General features: G+C 37.2%; 1 protein-coding gene across 2 annotated transcripts in view; it reads right to left on the bottom strand.

Annotated features, from left to right (window-relative positions):
• Fur2 (furin-like protease 2) overlaps nucleotides 1–16,615 on the bottom strand; it is a 471,861-nt gene that overhangs the window by 320,162 nt on the left and 135,084 nt on the right. The gene's annotated exons all lie outside the window — the stretch shown is intronic.

The following is a 16,615-nucleotide window of genomic DNA, read 5'->3' as shown; positions in this document are numbered from 1 at the left end:
TATATTTTTTATATATATATATATATATATATATATATATATATATACAGGGTGTTCGGGATAAATTTGACAGTTTCGTAAGGAAAAAGAAAATCTTCTTTGTATCTATTAAATTTAATGAATTGACAAAAAAACATTACAGGCAGAGTTAATTACAATACTATCAACAAGATTTACTCAAAATAACCACCATTAGCATCGATCACAGCTTCAATTCTGCTTCGGAACCTCGAACAAGCTGATGCCACAGTCTCCCTGGGAAGGGCCGCAAAAACTGTTTTAATTTTATCCATTAACTGGGCTTTTGTATTACTGGAAGTGCGATTGGTGTCTTTTTCAACTGCGCCCCATACAAAATAATCCATGGGGTTAAGGTCTGGGGAGTTTGGACTGGTGAAGTCGTAGAAATTTTCAGACAACCATTTTTGACTTTTCCCAGAGGTGTGGCAAGGGGCCGAATCCTGCTGCCATACATACGGCCTACCATTGGCTACCCTTGTTATCCAGGGCTTGACTACAGTTAGCAACTCCACGAACAAAGCCCGAATTCCAATGCCAGGGTTCTTCAACACCTGTTCCTGCAGATTTGCGAGGAATTCTGCTGTACGAACGCAATCAGATCGTCTGCTAGGGATCTTTCTTCTTGCTACATCCTCGTAGTCACCATTGCAAGTCTCTAGTTCATGCCTGATTGTTTTTACTGTATTCAGGGAGCATTGGGCAGCAGTCGTAATATCCTTATTTTGATGGCGGGCACGAATCATCATGATACAAGTTATTCTCTTCCATGATTCAGGTGGGTTCCAGCTATCCATCCTTTCTGACATCTTGTATATGAATGAAGAAGGGTCCAAACTTTTAAATGAAGAGAAGTGTGTGTTAATACATGTAACTTACGGAAAAATATAATTAATTATAAATATGTCAAATTTATTCCGAACACCCTGTATATATATATATATATATATATATATATATATATATATATATATATATATATATATAGTGCACACAGCATTTATTTGCTATAGGCCTTTGTGCCTCTCATGTGTGAGAGTAATATAAAAAACATGATGAAACTTGCATCCCATCACTAGCAAAGGTCTCTGCCAAATTTCTTCACTCCTCTCTCTCACAGACCATCCACATCCCATTGTTTCCTGCTATTCCATTCCAATGCCTCATCTTCTTTGCCTCTCTAGGAATGCAAATTACAATAAAGTTTGTTCATTTGTCTTCTGTTATCCTGGTTACATGGCCAGCACAGATACACTTTGTTTGGTTTTATGAAAAACCAACAGTTTTTGTAACCTGCCTAACATCTGAACAAGGATATCACTATATGTGATATATGCTATCACTATAAAAAATAAGAAAATGTTCTAATGCCTTTAATTCCCTAAAGAGATCAGGAAGAATTCTTATACCTGACTTTATAGAAAAAAGTTCATACTTCATCAGCAATCAAGTTAATTTCTACAAACAATTTGTACAGACCAATGAGTGACAAGACCAAAGAAGATAACTGCCACTATCTCATATTGCTGACCCTAACTCCTACAACTGTGACACTTAACATTTTTCTGAGTGGCAGGGTTAAAAATCAAAGTTTCAAGGTCAAAATCCTGCTTATCTATGCCAAAGTCAACTAACTCTAAAATCAGAGGTGGCTGATCTTTGGCACAGGCCTAGAAAAAAAAAAAAGTTTCTCTAGCCAACAAATTTGAATTGAAGCTATCAAGGTCCTTCTCCTTCATTTGTATGAGACGAAGTTACTACTCTACAGTAATTTGTCTCAAAGTTATGTATATTAAAATATATACATAATCATATATTTTAATACTGCATAGTATTCAATATTTTAGTGAAAAGTGGGCATTAGTAATAACTCTGTAGTAATGAAGATTTATGTACCAATGTAGTCGAGTAGATGTGAGAAGGCACTAACAAAAATTCTTTAATTAGACTATAACTGCTATCTAATGTAAGCAAATAAGTGCATGCTGCATTTTCCTATTTCTTCATTTCTCCTATAATCCTGTGAAGTTCATAATCAGAGGATAAGGAGATGATTTTTAGACTTGCATAGGACCTGCAGTGATGGACGAGGCATGTGACATCACACACCTTTACCATCAATGACTTCAATCTTTTCTGTTCACATTGCAAGGCAATTTTTACTACCAAAAATATCGTTTAGCAATGGACTCATCTCTATTTCCTCCCATTACAAATTTATATATGAAAAATTTTGAGGAAGAAGCCCTAGTATAGATGATTCTAAAACCAAATGACTGGTGGAGATATACAGATGATGTGCCTTTTACCTAAGGCATACCTGGGAAGACCTCAAAAGATTTTGTACATTTCCTGAACAACGGCTATCCAAAAATAAAGTTCACCCTGGAAATGGAAAACGATAGTAAATTACCATTCCTAGATGTCACAGTCAACAAAAACCACACTGGAGAATTAATGTTAGTCTATAGGTGACCAACCCACATCAGTGGGTACTTGCATGCAAAGCTCCTTTCACCAATCTCAACAAAAATTAGATATAACTACAATTTTAAAAGACAGAGCCTTAAATATATTTAAGTATATCCTTAAATTATATAAGGCACTGCAAATTTTTAATAATTTCCTTGAATTAAACTTTAAACGTTACTTTGGAGGAATTGACGAAATAGCATTTGAAGTTCTTTTCTTTTTAATTCATCATCTTTAATTATATTTTAAGGTATACAGGGTGTTCGGGATAAATTTGACAGTTTCGTAAGGAAAAAGAAAATCTTCTTTGTATCTATTAAATTTAATGAATTGACAAAAAAACATTACAGGCAGAGTTAATTACAATACTATCAACAAGATTTACTCAAAATAACCACCATTAGCATCGATCACAGCTTCAATTCTGCTTCGGAACCTCGAACAAGCTGATGCTACAGTCTCCCTGGGAAGGCCGCAAAAACTGTTTTAATTTTATCCATTAACTGGGCTTTTGTATTACTGGAAGTGCGATTGGTGTCTTTTTCAACTGCGCCCCATACAAAATAATCCATGGGGTTAAGGTCTGGGGAGTTTGGAGGCCAAACATTTGGACTGGTGAAGTCGTAGAAATTTTCAGACAACCATTTTTGACTTTTCCCAGAGGTGTGGCAAGGGGCCGAATCCTGCTGCCATACATACGGCCTACCATTGGCTACCCTTGTTATCCAGGGCTTGACTACAGTTAGCAACTCCACGAACAAAGCCCGAATTCCAATGCCAGGGTTCTTCAACACCTGTTCCTGCAGATTTGCGAGGAATTCTGCTGTACGAACGCAATCAGATCGTCTGCTAGGAATCTTTCTTCTTGCTACATCCTCGTAGTCACCATTGCAAGTCTCTAGTTCATGCCTGATTGTTTTTACTGTATTCAGGGAGCATTGGGCAGCAGTCGTAATATCCTTATTTTGATGGCGGGCATGAATCATCATGATACAAGTTATTCTCTTCCATGATTCAGGTGGGTTCCAGTATCCATCCTTTCTGACATCTTGTATATGAATGAAGAAGGGTCCAAACTTTTAAATGAAGAGAAGTGTGTGTTAATACATGTAACTTACGGAAAAATATAATTAATTATAAATATGTCAAATTTATCCCGAACACCCTGTATATAATTAAAGATGATGAATTAAAAAGAAAAGAACTTCAAATGCTATTTTGCCAATTCCTCCAAAGTAAGGTTTAAAGTTTAATTCAAGGAAATTATAATAAATTTAGTTTAATCCTTTATCCAAGTGTGAGCAAACAAAGTTTGCGCCTGAAAGATTCTTCACGACTGGGGTAAGGTGGTACAACACCAGGGCACTCCTTGCAAAGGTGGAGCAAGCTACCAACACTCCTATCTCAGTATCTCCCATAATGCAAAACACATCTCCTTGCGGATATGTCTAATGTTATGCATTAAAGGAAGGACCACAACCCAGACTAGTTTCGACCTTTATTAAGGTCTCTTCAGTGGGAGCCAGGCCCAAGTGGAGATACCAGGCAGAAGCATTAGCAGGTCATCTCTACCTATAGGAGTTGCCAAATGGTGTGCCGCCCTTCTTTAATAAATTACTCTGGATTTAGAGAAAGATATTGAAAGTTTATTTTTCACTTGGTTAGAGCATAATAAATTTAGTTTAATCCTTTATCCAAGTGTGAGCAAACAAAGTTTGCACCTGAAAGTATCTTCAGGCACAAAGAGACTGGGGTAAGGTGGTACAACACCAGAAAACTCCTTGCAAAGGTGGAGCAAGCTACCAACACTCCTATCTCAGTATCCTATAGGTAGAGATGACCTGCTAATGCTTCTGCCTGGTGTCTCCACTTGGGCCTGGCTCCCACTGAAGAGACCTCAATAAAGGTCAAAACTAGTCTGGGTTGTGGCCCTTCCCTTAATGCATAACATAAGACATATCCGCAAGGAGATGTGTTTTGCATTATGGGAGATACTGAGATAGGAGTGTTGGTAGCTTGCTCCACCTTTGCAAGGAGTGACCTGGTGTTGTACCACCTTACCCCAGTCTCTTTGTGCCTGAAGATACTTTCAGGCATAAACTTTGTTTACTCACACTTGGATAAAGGATTAAACTAAATTTATTATACTCTAACCAAGTGAAAAATAAACTTTCAACATCTTTCTCTAAATCCAGAGTAATTTATTAAAAAAGGGTGGCACACCATTTGGCAACTCCTATAGGTAGAAAGGACCTGCTAATGCGTCTGCCTGGTATCTCCACTTGGGCCTGGCTCCCACTGAAGAGACCTCAATAAAGGTCGAAACTAGTCTGGGTTGTAGCCCTTCCCTTAATGCATAACATTAGACATATCTGCAAGGAGATGTGTTTTGCATTATGGGAGATACTGAGATAGGAGTGTTGGTAGCTTGCTCCACCTTTGCAAGGAGTGCCCCAGTGTTGTACTACCTTACCCCAGTCCTGAAGATACTTTCAGGCGCAAACTTTGTTTGCTCACACTTGGATAAAGGATTAAACTAAATTTATTATACTCTAACCAAGTGAAAAATAAACTTTCAATTCAAGGAAATTATTAAAAAAAATTACAGTCCAACAAACCATTTTGTGGAAGTAGAAAAATCAATTGCACTATCTCCTTACCCAATGCTGGCAATATGTCAAGACAGCCTAATTATTAAAATCTGTCAATGCTAGAACAGCCCTTAGGCTACTTCTTAAACTTCCTAAATTTCCCTAAAGACAACGTTCCCTTGAAAAAATACCCTGGAACATACACAATCCCTATTCATGCAATAAGGTATATATAGCTCAAACTGGGAGAAGTTTGAAATCCATAAAGGAAAAGAGTACACGCAATGTTGAAAACAACAGAAAAAAGCATTCTTGTTGCGCCATAGACTAGTCATCTGTATCAATACCTTACTTAGAAGAAAACAATGCCTAATTTTTCTTTTTTTCGCACTGATAGCTACAAATTTATCAGTCTGCTAGAAAGACATACATCCCACAGAATGTAAGTACAATGAAACCTCGGTTGTCGAACATAATTCGTTCCTAAATGCTGTTCGGAAACAGATTTGTTTGAAAACTGAAACCATTTTCCCATAAGAATTAATGTAAAATGGATTCATCCGTTTCCTGAACCCCAGATGATTGCTTATTTAAATCTTTATAACTTTACTTTATGCACAAAATCGTATACAAAAACAATGAAAATGCATAGAATCTTACACAAAAAGAATAAACACAATAAATAGATAAAATATAGACGAAAATTGATCGCTTCTTTATTTTTGAGTATTGTACAGATAGTTGATTTCGCCATACCGAACTGCATAGCAAAATCCGAGATACGAACGGCATTTTCATGTTTGGATATGATTTCTTTTTTCACCTCTATCGTGGTTCTAACAACTTTTCTTTTTGGTTTGCTGCTATCACTATCCTTCAGCGGCCCTGCGGTGTCTTATTTAATAATGATTTATAAAAAAAACACAAAATACAAAGAAAATCAAGAAAAGACACTGCAAATTCAAGAATGTGAATGAGTTTAAGGGGAAGTATGACAGGTATTGTGTGAATAATGGTTAGTATGCAATGTTGGGTCTCCTGCAATGAGTCTTTTGACTTCATGGAGGCACCTTATAATAATAATATATACAATAGGTGTCTTAAATTAATTCTCCAGAAATTCCAGCAGGTGTCTGCACCGAGTGGAGGCTATGGCGTAAATGACACTCTCCCATCGTAATCTCAATCTGCAGAGCAAGTGTTTGTCGGTTTACCTGTTTGGGAACCAAGATTCTGTTCGGAAACTGGTGCATTTTTTGTTCGAGAAATATGTTCGGGAACCAATTTGTTCAAGATGAGAGTCGTTCAACAACTGAGGTTCCACTGTACTGGTAATAATCATTGTAAATCTTTTCCTGTTTAAACTAAGAGGTATTTTACTGAATGCCATTAAGCCCATTTAATATTCTCTCCTCTCTCTCTCTCTCTATAGTTGACACTGTTCTACAACCTGTGTTGATTATCATTATCTTCAGATCTCTATGCAGTCAAAGATTAATCACAGGAGGTCCTTCTGTCTCACACACACACACACACCACACACAGCTCATCATACTATACCTTAAATACATTCATGTCGCTGCACTCACCACATACCCAGACAATGAATTCTAATCATTCACCACTCCCTATACAAATATACTCAACTCCCCTGCTCACACCATTATATAGTTTCTAGGAATGACCTCATTTCCTCATACCCCACCATTCTATGAAAATTCTCTTGGATGTTAATCTGATAAAATCTCCACATCAATTCATATGTCCATCATACATCCCCTCTCTTATCCTCTCCACTAAACTCTGCAAATGCAAATTGCATTTTCTCAACCTTTCTTCATAGTCAACATTCCAGAGACCAGAAACCACCCCAATTGCCTCTGGACTCTTTCAAATATCCCTTCATCCTTTTCAAAACCAGGTGACCAAATCTGTGGACAGTCTATATGTGGCCTAATCAAGTAATTATACAATGGAACATAATCTCCTTAGTTCTACAAGTCAGTGTCTTCTGCATTATTGCCAGAATCCATTGTGCTGTCATCACAATTATAGAAATGCATCCTCTAAATTTCTGGTCCCCATCCTCCATCACCTCTAAACTTCTCATTTACTCCTCTAGTATATCACCACTGACTGTATACCATCTTTGTTTTCTAATTTCTGGTAATCCCATACATATGCCCAATCTCTTAGTCTATTCAAGTCTTCTTGAAAAGCCGTGTTTTTGCTCTGCTCTTCATAGCTCTTCCCAACTTCACATTATCTGCAAACAACTGAATATCCTCATTCAAACCACCTTCCCCAATATTATTAACAAACAAGTTAAACAGCAATGGCACTAAAACAGATCCCTGAGGCACACCACTAGTGACATTCCTCTTACGAGATATTGCTCGCTCATACACAACTTGCTGATACCGATCAGATAGCCAATCTCCAATCCAATGCACTAATTTATTATCCAACCACATCAGTTCCAAGGTAATTATCAATTTATCATTTGGCAATTATCAAAAGCCTTTTGTAAAATCTAAGTATAACCACTGTGGAGGCATCTCTCTTGTCCAATGAATCTGGCACCTTATTGTCATATGCAAGCATATTACCAAAACATGATCTTCCTTTAGCAAACCTATGTGTCATCCCTCTGTCTCCATCAAAAAGAATGCCACTGTTGCCAACCAAATTCTGAATCCTGGTCCTCACCAGCCTCAGCAATACTAACCACAAAAACTGACACCCAAATTGGATTATAATTTGAAGATTGAGTCTTAATAAACTTCCTCATGAAACAGTACAATCATGCCTTCCTTCCTTGGAATTTCGCCCAGTTTAAGACTCATTAAACAAATATGTCAAGGCAGATGTCAAATCATTGGCACATTATCTCAAAACATGTCGTAATACATTATCAATGAAATACTTTTATGAATGATAATTAATATTTTTACTATACCTCTGTAGGGTTATTCTTTAACCATTTTCACCAACCAGTGTCATTCCTTCTTGTAATCATTCTTTCATCTGCTAGCTACATTTTTTTCCTAGTTCATTAGCTAACTGCTGCTCATACTGACCTTTGGCTATCCTTACCAACTGAGTAACCTACCGTTCATGTTCTTTGTACTCCTCACGCAACTGATTATTACCATTCATCTTATGCTGCCTCAATGCCTACTTCCTCCAGAATTGTATATGCAACCTATGTTCATCCATTTCACACCTATCTACCCACCTTACTTAATTTTCTGACCTTTGGAATACATTTAGACAATGCTTCTGCTAGATAGTTCTTGAATAGAACCCAAGGAGCATTAATCTCCTTTCTACCCAACTCTCCATTCAAAGCTGTCTCCTGAGCTTTTCATGATCTCCAGTCTTGTAGTTCCACATATATCTGAAACTCACAGAAATCCTCGTACAGCTGGCTACTACCCAGGTAATCATTTCATGGTCACTCTCAGCAAATGAAGGGAGATTCAATTCCTCATGTATAATGACACCCCTGAAAGGATATGTGCCCTCTATTTACATACTGTTCAAGGTAGTTGTCCCTCAAACACTTGAGAAATTTCTTTTCTTTGCTTATGCTATCTCATCAACCCAATCTATATTACTATAATTAAAATCACCTATAATGATCAATATTTTCTTATTTCCTCGGGTAATCTGCTTAAACATTTCACTGTCACTGCCCTCCATGTTACCAGGTCTATATCAACATCCAACTAAACATTTCATTCTATGCATCTCTATCTCATACCATACTGCACCAAAACTACTGCCACTATATTCTCCCTGCATCTCTACCTAGCATAGACACAATTCCTTTTCTATATCAATGGCATTCCATCTCTTTTTTTTTTTTCTTTTTTTTTGCCTTTTCTAACTTCACAAAAAAACATCATATCCCTACATCTTTAGGATGTAGTGATATGATTCCAGTCAGGATATCAACCTCACCTCAATCAATGCAACAATTTCGTTCCCTTAATTTCTAATACTATTACCATTCATATAAAAACATATTAGGGTAACAAGTTACACTGGTACTGCTTCTTAGATGTTATTTCTCTATGATTTCTCCCAAGACTAACATAATTGAATAAGAGAAAGAGGTGGGAACACAGGTGACAGAAACTGTGCTCAGCTTTTGCAAAGAACGAGATTCCCCTTAATGCATAGCAATTTACATATCAGAAAGAAAGCATGCTTCATATTACAGGATACTTCAAAAGCGTTTATTGTGAAGTCAACAGTCAATATATAAAAGTAGTCTCAATACTTCGTGCTGTGAAAATACGTTATGCACAAATTTTGTTTCCTTACACTTGGGTAAAGGATTAAATAAAAAATTCTTGGCAAGTATAATTTACTTTGCAACCAAGTGGAAAAACCTTTCTACAACATATCCTATCTCCTTCTATTCACAATGTTCTGCAAACTGCATTCCATCAAAATGTCTTCAGATTGAGTCCAATCATTGACATTGCATAGATCTGAGTCACAATGACTTGGTCAATCATCTCTGCCCCATCCTCTAAGTTATCCTCATCATCTGGAAAATCAGATGATGAGGATAACTTAGATGAGACATTGATCAATGTCTTATACAAGGAAACAATAACCTCTTTGCTTCTGTATATCAAGGTGCTCCTCATCATTGCCATAATCCACTTTGGTGTCCTCACATTTCAGAAATGTGAGCTCTAAACTTCTGTTCACCATCACTTCCAGATCTCTTATTTCTTCCAACTACTTCAATATTTTTCCATTAATTGTGTAATCTGCAAGCTATCCTTGCCTTCCAAATTTCAAAACTTCACACTGTGCAACATTAAACTGACAGCTGCACTCACATAATCAATTGACCTGTAAGTACACAACATCTGTTTTGCTCCACATGGTTCTTCCTGACTTTGCATCATCTGCAAATGGCTGAATATCTCCAATTAAGCCTGTCCAAATATCATTAACATTAATATAACTTTAACAATAACAGCCTCAAAACACTACCACCACCCATACACAACTCATTGATACCTCTCTGAGGGCCAATAAGCTATCCAAATCCATCTGCTTCAATCTAGTTACCAGATTGTCAAATGGCAAGAATGACAAGCTATGAAAGGCCTTTGAAAATCCAAGTATACCACTATATATGCAACTCCCTTATTCAGTGAATTCATCACCTTGTAGTATGTAAAGCAGACTGAACATGTCCTCCCCTTAAGAAACCCATATTAACCTTCATACAAAATACTGCTATTATTACTATCATTATTATTTTCTTGAACTGCATGCAGTATCAAGACTCACTGTGGGAGGTCACTAGTCAACACAAATGTCATCATTCCATTCCATAATCTACTTTTTGCACCTTCACCACACTCTCAAGCGATGCATTCCATGCTTCTACCAATCTCCATGAAAAAAAAAAAACTTAAAAAAAAATAAATAAATAAATATTATATATATATATATATAAGAGAGAGAGAGGTGCAGATGAGGATTGAGAAAGAAAAAACCCATTGACATTCTTCTTAAGGAGCTGTAGGTTTAAATTGTTGGGAAACACATCATGAGGAAGGCTGTTCCAAAGGACAGAGATAGATGGAATAAATAACAGGCCTAACAGCAAGTGGAGAAATGATGTTTGCCAATTCACTAGAGCACTGACCATTGGAAGTACACGTAGAAGAGATACAAAGCTAAAAATGACTGAGATACAGGTGTGAGGGGAGGATCATCAATGAGCCTAATTGCTCCCCTCTGGACATCATCGAGATTTAGGATTTGTATAGAATTAATAGCTTGGTGGATGTAAAATAGATTCTTGAGTGGAAAAGAATGCCTAGTTTTTTGGAAGATGAGAAAGCTATTGATGTGATGTGCTGTGCCCAGAGAGGTTGGAGAAAAGTCCAAGAAAAGATAATTCATCTAGTCTGGTGATGTATGTATTACTGAGAATAAAGGAAGGTGAGCTGATCCCTTTTGTGATTTTGCTGCATTTCGGCAGCATTGAAGGTCACTAGGTTATCCTTGACCCACTGAGGGATAGTATGGAGATCAGTGTTTAAGGCACTGGTTGCACATGATCTTGTAAGGGATGTAAGAGAACTAAATGGTTTGTCAAAGGTGCAGGATGAATGAAGAGTGCTATCATCAGAAAACCTATGGATAGGATTTTTTGAGAGTAGGTCATTTATGTATAAGAGAAAGAGGGTAGGTGAAAGAATGTAGCCCTGAGGCACTCCTGAATTTGTGGCAGAGCATGAAGAGAGGATGCCATCCATGGAGTGAACTACCAGAGAGGAAACTGGCTGTCCAGTTACAGAGGTTGGCAGGTAGACCAAAGGAAGATAGTTTGCAAAGTAGGCCTTGATGCCAAACATGATCCAAAGTCTTAGAAATGTTAAGAGAAACAGCACGTTTCTCCAAACTTTTCCATAGCACATGTCCAGTGGTGAGTAAGGTAAGCTAAGATATCAGACATGGATTTGGAACGGTGTAATCTATACTAGTGAGCTTCTAGGTAGTTAAGTTGACTATTGATAACTTTTTCAATTATTTTGAAGAGGATTAAGGTGAATGGTAATTGGTCAGTAATTGAATCTCCCTTTTTTTTGGAATGGGTTGCATATATGTTAGTTTCCATGAGATGGGATAGGTGCCAGTTAAGTATAGAAGAGTGAAGAGACAATAGAGAATAAGTTAAAGATACCAGGAAATTTTATACTTGGTTTTAATCCTTTTCCCAAGGAAGCAAAACAATGTTTTGCACGTGACAGAGGATAGGTGTTACCACGGTTTTAACACCCTAAAAACTTTTTAGTCTTTTATTCATTACTTCCTTTTGAAACTTCTAGGGATGGTCCTTTGTTATTGTTCCTTCCTCTCATTCCATATATAAAAAATCTGAGCGTTAATCCGATAATAACCCTTCAACAGCTTAAATGTCTATCATATCTCCTCTTTATCCTACCAAACTCTGCAGTCTGCATGCAGTCGTCTATCCTCATAATCAAACTCATGCAGTCCTGATATCATTTTTGTTATCCATCTCTGCACCTCTTCTCGAAGTTTATTTCATCTCGTTCAAATAAGAACTGGGCCCACCACCCTTTTATTTCTCGTGATATATGTCCTCCACAATATTGCAGGAAACATCTGAGATGTCTTCACAACCTTTGCAATATGTCCTCTGAACTTTAAATTTCTATCCACATTCATGAATGTAGCTTGAATGTAGAAGATACGTTCAATTTTGAATTCAAAATTGAATGTATCTCAGACCACACAGACTGGCCTATAATTTGTAGCCTCAGTGTCGCCCCCCCACACACACACACGAAGTGAAACAATTTATCCTCTTTCTGCTCCTTTGGGAGACTTGCACTGTTGTAAGACTTGTGTTAAACAGGTGTGTTCAAGGGTGTGGTTAATTCTCTGGAGCATTCCTTCAAGACAGGTGAGGATATTCTGTTGAGTCTTATTGCCTTATTAACATGAAATTTACATTATTCCTCATATGCCTCCTATTCACTAATCATCAGTCTCTCTCTTCCACTGTACTTTCGACATTAATGAGGATGGGATATCTTGATAAACTGCTCATTGAATGCCTCAACTATATCCTTTTCTGCAGTTAATCAATCTACTATTAGTACCCACTATTATCATCGATCATCCTTCTATCGACATTCTTCTACTTTCCACATATCAAAAGAACTATAATTATTGACAGCTTGATTGGCTAATTTCTGCTCAGACTTCACTTTTGCTGTCTTTATCAACAAAGTCATCTGCTGTCTGTTCTTTGTACTCTTCATGTAACTTATTATTATCAATATTCATCTCGTGTTTCCACCACAGAACCTTCTTCCAGATTTCATGCTTAATCCCTTTGTTCATTCATTCATTTCACTTCTACAGCCATTTCACCTTTGGAATACACTCAGACATTGCTACACTAAATTTATTTATTTAGCAAATAATGTACATATTGTTAAATTCTGAATGAAACCGAAATTAAATCCATTTATGTTTCATTCAGATTTAACATGCAGTTAAATTCCCGGGGCCAATATTGGTATATCAGAAGAAATAAAGCAAATTGTAATTTATAAGCAACATTAGTAATTTGAGTAAGACTTGTCTATGCATCATATTGTAAATAATTATTATAAATTTTCTAATGTTTAAACTGTGGATTTTGTGCAAATACTTGTGTGTTGCCAGGAGAAAGATAATCGAATTAGATAGTGATGGCCTGAAACTAAACACATGCACCAAGTAGGACGCACGCAGGTTCCCTCTGTAAAGCATGCTGGAGGAGATTGTGGCGCTAAGTGCTGGAAAAAGTAAGGTGTCGTGGGAGAAGGGAGAGAGCAAAATAACATAGAGTGGAAACATCTGGCGCGTGATTTAAAAAGTGTAGCGGCACTAGTTCATGGCTTTTTTTTCTCTTCCCTTTGAATTGGAGTGGTCATCGAGACAGAGGCCGTTGGAGCAGGCTGAAGTGTCTATGGCAAGTTTGCCGGCCAACGAGTAGCCCAGCAGAATGGAGTTCCCAATCACCACGGAGATCGATAAGCCATGCCGAGCTAGTCTACCTACATTTAATTACAAAATCAGACAATTTACACTTTATGAACAAATTCTGACATAGAATTGCACTAACTTTAGGGAATGAGTATACTCAACTAAAATTTCTAATTCTCCCGTAATATGTCAAAACATTATTTCAAGTAGGAAATTCTATCAAAGGTCAATTATCCATTTTACACATAATAATAAAGGTCATTCATTTATCAATAACATAATTATCTCAAATGAGTTTCCACATAATTCCTCCATCCAACACTTAAAGTTCCTCTACTTCCTTTAGCATAATCTCTAAAGTCCTTTCATTAATCGAAACATTATAAACCTGAAGTCCTTTTTACAATTACAGGTTGTTCCCCTCAACACAATTATATAACAGATCAAAATTCTACGTTACCAAAGGCTGGGGAATTATTCGACCTTCACATGCATCTCGACAGAACTTCGTTTCCTTGATCCTTCTCTTAATTGATTTCATCTGCACTATTCGACTGACGGACTCGGACTAGACACACCTCCGCCAAAAGATGAGAGTGGCGAGCCAGACTCATTGAAACCGTGGTCGTAAACCTATCATCGAAAACACTCACTGAAGAAGCCAAGAACGCTCTCAGTCTAGGACATAACTTTGCCATCACACCCAAACAAATTCCTAAACTAGAAATTATGATGAAAGTAAAACGGGGTATCCACGATCTTCCGCCAGCAATGGCCAACAACAATTTGTAATTAAATGTTTTTCTTTAGTATTAATTGATGACTTGCCTGATTTCCTTTCTATTGCACTGCTCATTAAGTTAGAACCAAAGTGGGAAGTAAAATACAAGGGAGGCTACGACTGTGAAATAAATTTTAATTATTTGATGAATTTAGAATTTAACGAAAGTGCTTAATAGATATTAGACAGTGTACTAAACTGAGTTCTAGTTCCTTGATTTTGCATTGTTCAATAGTCTAGGATTTAGGGTGGCACAGTATAACAGAAATTTTCTCTGAATCTGAATAGGAACTGGCACCAGCTCCAAAACAAAGGAATTGGCACTATCCAACGGCAATCCCTTTGTCTTCAATCCACATGCACTACTCTTAAGAAGGTTTAACAGCCCAGATTAAATATTAAGACTGCATAGGAATTAAAGTATATTAACTTGATGCATCGAGCAAAGAACTTTTATTGAAATTAGGTTAAGGAAATTATGTCAGGGAATAAGTCAGGATTAAGATCATAAACCACGACATTAAAAGAGAAAAGAATAAATATTACACTATAGAAAGTGATAAGAAAATAAACAGGTGGAACTATTACATATAAAACAGAAAATTCATCATAGTTTAATCATATTCTGAATCCACCATAAAGCTTCGGGTTGAACATAAAAAAAACTCCATGTAAGTTCTAGGATAAGATAGTTAATGGTCTAGGCTGCATTTGCCACAATCACAGTGTGGAGAGTCAGTCCATTTGTGGAGCATCAGTTTGCATCCCTTATGTCCAAGTCTTGATTCAGTTATGTGAAACAATAGATGTCTTGGAAGGTCAAACCCTTTACTGTGGAAGTTCAATCTTGAATAGTGAAATGTAAATTAGAGATGTATTTCTGCCAGTGGGGTTTCCAGGATGATGTGATATCAAAGGCTTAATGCAATATCAGCAATTCTCCAGACAGGTTATTTAAATTTCAGTCTCTGAGTAGCCGTGTAAGAGATAATTTTGTGTACAAGTCCCTATTCTCAATAATTTTATTCCATATGTTACCAAAGCCTATTTCCTCTGTAATGGAGAAAGAGCAATATTATTTAGTGCTGGAAGCCAGTAAGTTAGTGTTGATCTTATTCCAGAAATTATATTGATGTCTGTCTCGACCAAGCCATAAGATAAATCTCATGGCTTGGTCGAGACAGACATCAATGAGCGATGGTGATCACTGTTAAGTTATACTGTTCTTTAGTCTGACTGCTGTAGGAGAACACTAATACCAAAGTTGTTTGTAGTGTAATAGTGCTCTGGAAGCTCCAACTAAATGCCTCACTCTGTCAACCTCCACCTCACATCACATCACATCATACTGCTTCAAAACCACTGCCACTATTTTCCCCATCAATCCTGTGCAGATATAATTTGGCCTGCCCTCATTAACAGTCCCCTCCCCCTCTCTTCCATTTTTTATTCCAGTCAAGAAATCATTCTCATCCAACCATGTTTCACTTATTTCAACTATCTTCAGGCAAATGGAATTCATAAGCACTGTGGTTCATTTCTTGGTTTATAACCAGTCCTGCCCAAGTTATCCAGCATCCGTGACTGCTCCACACCTCCTTCTGTCCACTCATCTTCATAATCCTTTACTCCATATATCTCCCCAGATGCCCTATGCTGACATCATCATTATACATACATTCATTACTGCTTTCATAAACAGCTCTGCTTACACTGTCTCCATGACCACTACAACTCCCCATCCATTCCCTGTACAGCTTGTATTCTTGTTTTCACATTTTCATCTCTCACACTGCTCTTCTCTTTATTCGCAAACACTTTATTTTTGTCTGGTCCACGCTCCTTGTTCATGTCACCTCTGATTCCTCCAATCCCCTGCTTACATCACTCATGACACTTCCTTCCTTCTAAAAAGTCCTCCATTTGATTAACACCAAATCCATTAAAATGCATCCCACACGTCAACAAACTGTACCCCTTTCTCCTCACACAGCTCTGGCCTACTGTGCATGATTTTTGCTCTTAATCTCAACTCGTCATAGTCATACTTGGGCAATATGCCAACTACTCTTACTGCCACACTGTTGTCTTTCACTCTCCTCAATAAAATCCTGATATACCTCCTCACATTCTCACTGTGACCAACCAAGTCAATCATTCCTACCACCACAACTAACACACTTCTCATAAGGCATCTATCACCCTG

This window comes from Typopeltis vanoorti, chromosome 13, assembly GCF_054136105.1.
Source record: "Typopeltis vanoorti isolate ZY-2024b chromosome 13, IOZ_Tvanoo_1.0, whole genome shotgun sequence".
Classification (NCBI taxonomy): domain Eukaryota; kingdom Metazoa; phylum Arthropoda; class Arachnida; order Uropygi; family Thelyphonidae; genus Typopeltis; species Typopeltis vanoorti.
Note: the sequence above shows the minus strand (reverse complement) of the source record. Positions and strands in the feature narration are given on the sequence as shown.